The sequence below is a fragment of the Trachemys scripta genome, chromosome 10 (genome assembly GCF_013100865.1).
Source record: "Trachemys scripta elegans isolate TJP31775 chromosome 10, CAS_Tse_1.0, whole genome shotgun sequence".
NCBI classification, from domain to species: Eukaryota; Metazoa; Chordata; order Testudines; family Emydidae; genus Trachemys; species Trachemys scripta.
The window spans coordinates 62,626,762-62,634,146 of record NC_048307.1 but is presented as its reverse complement, the minus strand read 5'-3'; positions in this window follow the sequence as shown (position 1 = coordinate 62,634,146).

Genomic DNA, 7,385 nt, shown 5'->3' with positions numbered 1-7,385 from the left:
TAATCATTTTAGTTGTCCTTCTCTGGACCTTTTCTAGTGCCAGTATATCTTTTTTGAGATGAGGAGACCACATCTGTACACAGTATTCGAGATGTGGGCATACCATCGATTTATATAAGGGCAATAATATATTCTCAGTCTTATTCTCTATCCCCTTTTTAATGATTCCTAACATCCTGTTTGCTTTTTTGACTGCCTCTGCACACTGCGTGGACATCTTCAGAGAACTATCCACGATGACTCCAAGATCTTTTTCCTGACTTGTTGTAGCTAAATTAGCCCCCATCATATTGTATGTATAGTTGGGGTTATTTTTTCCAATGTGCATTACTTTACATTTATCCACATTAAATTTCATTTGCCATTTTGTTGCCCAATCACTTAGTTTTGTGAGATCTTTTTGAAGTTTGTCACAGTCTGCTTTGGTCTTAACTATCTTGAGCAATTTAGTATCATCTGCAAACTTTGCCACCTCACTGTTTACCCCTTTCTCCAGATCATTTATGAATAAGTTGAATAGGATTGGTCTGAGGACTGACCCTTGGGGAACACCACTAGTTACCCCTCTCCATTCTGAGAATTTACCATTAATTCCTACCCTTTGTTCCCTGTCTTTTAACCAGTTCTCAATCCATGAAAGGACCTTCCCTTTCATCCCATGACAGCTTAATTTACGTAAGAGTCTTTGGTGAGGGACCTTGTCAAAGGCTTTCTGGAAATCTAAGTACACTATTTCCAATGGATCCCCCGTGTCCACATGTTTGTTGACCCCTTCAAAGAACTCTAATAGATTAGTAAGACATGATTTCCCTTTACAGAAACCATGTCGACTATTGCTCAACAGTTTGTTTTTCTATGTGTCTGACAATTTTATTCTTAACTATTGTTTCGACTAGGTTCTTCATAAATTCCAAACGATGTCACTCATCTGTGCATTTCAAGCTCTGTCTTGTCTTCCTCTGACTTCCTCAGGGACAAATCCTGACTCAGTGAGGATCTGTGGGGGCTGGTGGGAAAGTCCATGGAGGTGTGTCCCTCTTTCCCCCATGCAGAAGAGTTTGCTTAGCGAATCTTCTTAATTGTGTATCCACTTGGTATATTCACAAACCCTCCATCTGTGTCAGGATTAATGGGGCCCTGTGGAGTCAGACCCCATTCACAAGCTCTCTTCATCCTTCCCTCTGACCCCTGCTTACAGTTTACATTCGGGGCCTTCCACTGGCTTTACTTGAGCAGGAGGATTGGGTCCATAGAGCATTGGGGTTTTAGCCTTCTGACCTTCCCCATGACACAACCAATTGTAGTTATTTATAAGGCACCTCTCACCTTAATAGCAAAGCATTGCAACATTAGTTACTTTTTCCATATATTCACCCCAGCATAAAACTCCTGGATCTATCCTTGGCAGTAGTGCGCTATGCAGCAGGTGGAAAAGGCACACGGAAAGCCACAGCCTCCTCAGTGCTGGCATGGTCCCCAAAGGGGCAGTGCAGAGAGACATTGGAAAATTGTTGCTGTGCACAGAACCTGTATAAGTATAGGAAAGGGGGTGGGGTGTATGCAAATGAGGATACAATCACAGATTTCCTGGCTGTACCGCATATTCTGGTTATGGGCGCATGTGAAAATGAAAGCAACTGCAACCCGCTCTGAAATGCACTGCAAAGATGGAAGATGCTAGGTACGTCAGTAGATGGAGCTTTCAGACAGATTGGTGAGGAGGTGTCATCGAAGTGGGGGGCGGGAAAGAGGCTCTGGAATCACAACATGAGCAGCACACAAAGGAATTCACAGGCGTTGCCAAGGCTTTAACATCACCTGAATAAATGGAGAGGGACCAACAGCTATTGGCTTCCAGCAGCAACCCCATGGACTGCACTCATGTCCAGTGCTTCCGGACATGCACAACAGACAGCTGCGGTCTCTCACAGTGTATTAGATTTTGGTGTGCAAAGCAATGTAGGTACCTTCTGCTGCCACCCACCGTGCTGTGTGCGGGGGTTCATCTCACCAGTGGTGTGGGTCCCTGACCTGCTGCAGCTAGAGTTCGAATGGTGGTAGCTTGTATGGCTATATGCCCACATTTCCCAGTAGGGGCAATTGCTGCGCTCTCTCTCACATACAGGTGGGGAGCTGCTGTCATCACCACCCTAGTGCCTTCATGATGACGTTTTGGTTTGGTCATTTCCAGGCTGTTTGCTAACTGGAGAGGCTGGTGGCTATGTAAGTAATAATGCACCATGCTGGAGTGATTGCCCAAATGCTGTCATACCACTATTGCATTTTAGACCATACTGGGGAATATTGTGCTATTTTTATAAATAAGGGCGGGAACCCAGGTGTGCTTCTCTGCCTGCTTCTTGTGCATCTGCTCAGTACCGTTTTATGAGCATTTATCTTGCCATGTTTCCCCAGACCGCACCTTTTCCTCAGGACAGGGCCTCCGAATTCCCATCAGACCCCTGAGATCATAATCTTGTCACCCCATCTTGCTTTTGCTTTATTCTCCCAGCTTCATCCACATTGTTCAAGTGAGTTTGAAATGTGGCCAAATGAATTCACCCATTCCTGTTTGGCACACCCTGGCACTGTCCATTTTCCAAGTGCATTATAGACAATGGCTAAGCCTCACAAACCCCTCTCTGAGGCAAAGTATTTTTGTCTCATTTTCATAGACAGGGGAGACTGAAACAGAAAGTGACTTGCCCAAGGTTACAGAGAACTGAGATTAGAACAGTGGATTCCAAACTTTTTTGATCGTGCACCCCTATCAGTAAAAAAATTTTGAGCACGCACACCCTGCCGCGCCGGCTCTACCATTTTTGCCAAAGCAAAAAAAAAAAAAAAAAAAAGCCGCCCGAACTGCCGAATAATAAGAAAAAAAAAGCCGCTCGGACTCCTCCCTGGCGAAGCAAAAAAACCGAAACAAAACAAAAAACCGCTCCTCCTGCCGCGCACCCCCAAGGATCCTCTTGCACACCCCCTGGGGTGCGCGAACCCCACTTTGGAGACCACTGGATTAGAAGTCACCAATTTCTGGATCCAAGTCCTATGCGCAGAGCCCAGCTCACTTATGCTAGTCACTAAAGCCCCCCCACAGAAGCAGAACACCAACTGAATGCCCATAATAGAATTGCTCCCCCACCTCCTTTTTTTTGTCCTATGACAGGAGAGGTGCTAACTAACCTCCTCATCTTGAGTGATCTCTTACAATATGTAACTTATACTAAACAATTTAGTCTGCTTTGTATTTAGCTGTGATGCTCAGAGTACAGTGCCCAGACCTGAAGAAGAGCTCTATGTAAACTCAAAAGCTTGTCTCTCTCACCCACAGAAGTGGTCCAATAAAATATATTACCTAACCCACCTTGTCTCTTTAACATCCTGGGACCGCTATGGCTGCAATGACTCTGCAAAAGTAATAGAATTATTATTTTGATTTCCTCCTCCACCCTCCCCAACCCAATTTTTAAACAGTTTATTACAATAAATAAATAAATAAACTCAGATCCAAACACCCCAGGACTCTGGGAAAGTGTGGCTCCAGCCAGTTTGTGTCTTGGGTCCCTCGCTTAAATAAACAATGACGCTAGTTTATGAGAAAGGGGCCCAGGGAGGCGAGAGAGGTCATGCTGCAGAAAGAGAAAAGAATAGAAAGGAAAGCAAAGTAGGACTTTTTGCTGGCCATCAGGGCAACTGAAGGAAGCTGAAGAAAGTTTCTCACATTCGCACAGGTCAGGCTAGCTTACCAGTTACACTTGTTTCTAATTAGCAGCTTGCCATAGTCTCAGACCCTGTGTTGACAGTACCAGTGTAAAAACCTGGATCGATACATAGAACTCATTTCCTTGAGGATCATAAAGTCGTGGCTAACATCACCGTGGCACTTTGAATTACTTCAGCCCCGGTATATGCATCTTTATGCAACTATCATATAAGGCAAGTCATGCAGAATCAGACACACCCCAAATTTCAGCTAGTTTTATTGTTCAAGACCAGGTACATTATATAAGGAATGGAATGCTTGTTGAATCTAACTAGATCATAATCCTTATAATATGATAACATATATACAAAAGAACAATAAGATCCTTAAGGAATACTGTTCCTGCCCCCCAAAATAGCATCTTCAGGTGTAACATGGTACTCATGGTTAGTAGAATAAGTGACCTAGATTCCTGAAAGGTGATGTGCCCTCCCTATTGCTTCCATTCCCAAAGTGAAACAGTTGTTCAGCTAGAATGAAGGACATTGTATGTAGCTTTAGCTCCTGCCCCCGTCAGTATCCTCCTGAAGTGACAGATCCAAAAGTACAGCTTCCACTGTACTAGCTGAGGTAACATACCACATTGCCGTGACAAAAAGTCTTTGGCGTGCCACACTAAACTGGATGAGAGGATATTGGTCTAGAGATGGGGGAGTTAGAACAGGAGTTTCCATCAAACTTTAGGTTTTCACTTCACTTCCAAGAAAAGGTGCCAACAGAAGCATGTTGTCTCCTTGTTGGTGGTAATATCTAGGTGCTGTTACAAGCAGGGCCAGCCAGAGGCCTCACCCAACTTCTTTGTGACAGTGGCTGCAGTGCAATGAATTGAGCAGGACTGTTAGGAGAAAAACAAGTCCACAGTTTAGACTTACTGGCACCTGCCCATGTGGTGACTAATTTTGAGTTTGCTGTGTTTGCTTCTTGGTTGTCTTCCCTATATTTCTTGCTGTCCTCAAACCTGAATGGGGATTGACCATTTAGTTTGAATTCACTGAAGATCTCCTTCTTTCCCTGCAGCTTTCCTGCCCCGGCCAGGTTCAGATTGCTCTGCAGTTATGATGTGTGAGTTGCTCATCTCTCTAACTCTACCTTTCCAACCTCTGTGCTCAGGATTGGAGATCACTGTTAGGAACCCTTAATGCCATCTGCTACAGAACTGTACAAGGCTTGGCCTTCCTATTGCCCTAATAACACAGGATCTTTCCCACACCACCTATTTTGTAAGGGTGAAATTCTGCTCCAAGAGCTGCACAGTGGATCTTGACTCAGATATTCATAGCAGCATAGAGTGGAGAGAAAACAGCTATCTAGTCATCCAGGTCATTGCTGAGTTAATGTAGTATAGCTCCTTACAATATATCTGTTACACCCATGCATAGAACTCCAGCTAGAACAGAAGTTTTCCCAAAAGGTCTCAGCTGGTGATCAGTGAACCTCTCACAGAAAAAAGATTGTCACTATTTTTTTCCATATTTCTCCAGGTTTCATATTCTTTCTGGAAATGTAACATTCTCTGTAGTATGAAGTCAGTTATTAATTATTCCACATGCCTCGTGGCACTCCAATAAACAGTTTGGTAAGAGTAAGAATGTGTACTTCAAGGTGTTTTTTCTCCACGTTAACATTTTGCTAATGTTCTGTTTCTCACTATGGTCTAGATCAAAGGTTCTCAAATTGGGGCGGCAGGTTGTCCTGGGTGCGGTGAGAGGCATGAGAAGCTTTAGGGGAAAAAACAAAAAAAAACCCGTACTGTACACATTTTACCCACAGCAATGAATAACTAGCAAAGCAGGTTCCTCCAGTCCAGACATATCAGGTCCTCAGCTGGTGATGTGCATTTGACTCTGGATGGCACTGTGCATTTTGCTGGATTTCTGTTAAGCTTGCCTAACATTTACCAAGTCATTGCCATCGATACGTTAATCCATTGATTACGACGCGGGATGCACATTTAATTATGAGCATCTTCTACAATCGCAGTTTTGCTTTTGCTCTCATTACAATGGATCATTGGCTCAAAAAAACCCAAAACAAACCTCAAGTGAAAAGCAAAGAAGCTGAAACAGATTCAAGTGAATGAGCCCTGCTGCATAGATTGGTTTATGTGCTTGTGTGAGGGGACAAAGTATGTTGTGCAGACACAGAGAATCATAGAATATTAGGGTTGGAAGGGACCTCAGGAGGTCATCTAGTCTAACCCACTGCTTGAAAGCAGGACCAATCCCCAGACAGATTTTTGCCCTAGATGGCCTCCTCAAGGATTGAGCTCACAACTCTGGGTTTAGCAGGCCAATGCTCAAACCACTGAGCTCTCCCTCCCCCTAGTGTAGGCATAGAGAAGAGGGCATGATCAAATAAGTTTGAGAACCACTGGTTTAGACTGTGCCCAGCATTGTGCACCATTGTAGGGACATAAGGAGGGTGGGGGAGCATTAACCCTCCTTTCTCTTCTGTGAGGGCTACCCAGACCAGGTTCAGCAGCATGGGGTAATCCCCAAATGGGAATGGGCAGGAAACTGGTGGGGCTTTGGCTCCAGCCCCTCAAATGTGCAGGCAGCAGAGGTGAAATAGTGAAGGGGGACAGGAGGTAATTTGCTGCTAGTCTAGGCCAATAACCTCCCCAACATGTATCCAGAGGGGAGAAGGTAGTGACCTGTCTCCTTGAGCCACAGTTTCTTCCCTGCTCCTGAGGTGACACAACATTCTGTTGCCCCTTTCTATGAGCTGTGTCTTTCTGGCACATACTATCCTGTGAACGATATAACCGCTATTGCACATGAAAGACCCCATTCCTCTCCTGAAGCAAATCTAAGGATTAGATTAGTATGTTGTGATTGTAGATGGAAAAACAAAAGAAGGCAAGAAATGTCTAAATTTAAAGTGCTGGAAAATCCAACCTTTTATTTACTACACTTTTGTGACTACATAAACGCTGAAACATTTTAACACTGAAAAGCATGATGACATCATCACTTGCTTTTTTTTTTTCTTTTCTTTTTTTTTTTTGCTTAGCAAACACAGCAGATGATATTGCACGGCATAAAGTGAGAACAGTAGCAAAGCTTAAAAAAAGTAACGTAAAGAAATCTTAACGCAGTACAGGAGATACCCATAAACAAACCAGAATAATGCCTAGTGCATTACACTTGTCGCTATACACAAAATACAGAAGAAGAAGCGCTTGACTAAGAGAGAGAGATTGAGGAAATATTAGCAATCAGCTGTAATTAGGTACAATAATCACTTAGTATGAAATGCAGATGCAACGCATAAACTACTACTGTTTTCTAATTGGCAAACCAAAAATGACAGCAAAGTTGTCTTTTTATCAAAATCTTCTCTTAAGTTTTCATTTTTTTTCTTTTTCTTTTTTTTCTCATTGCTATGGAAGAACTCCCTCTCGCTCTTGGAAGATTTCCTATCTCTACTGATCTTAAACCTGATGATTGTCTTTGGCGCCCTTTTTACATTATGAACAATCAAGCTAACTTGAACATGGAAACTGACTTGCATTGAAAAAAATAGTAAAGGTCAAAGGTGTAGTGAGAATGAAAAAGCAGAAAAAGGAGAGGAAGAGTGGGAAGAGGTTACTAAAAAAAAATACTCGATCATTTGGGAG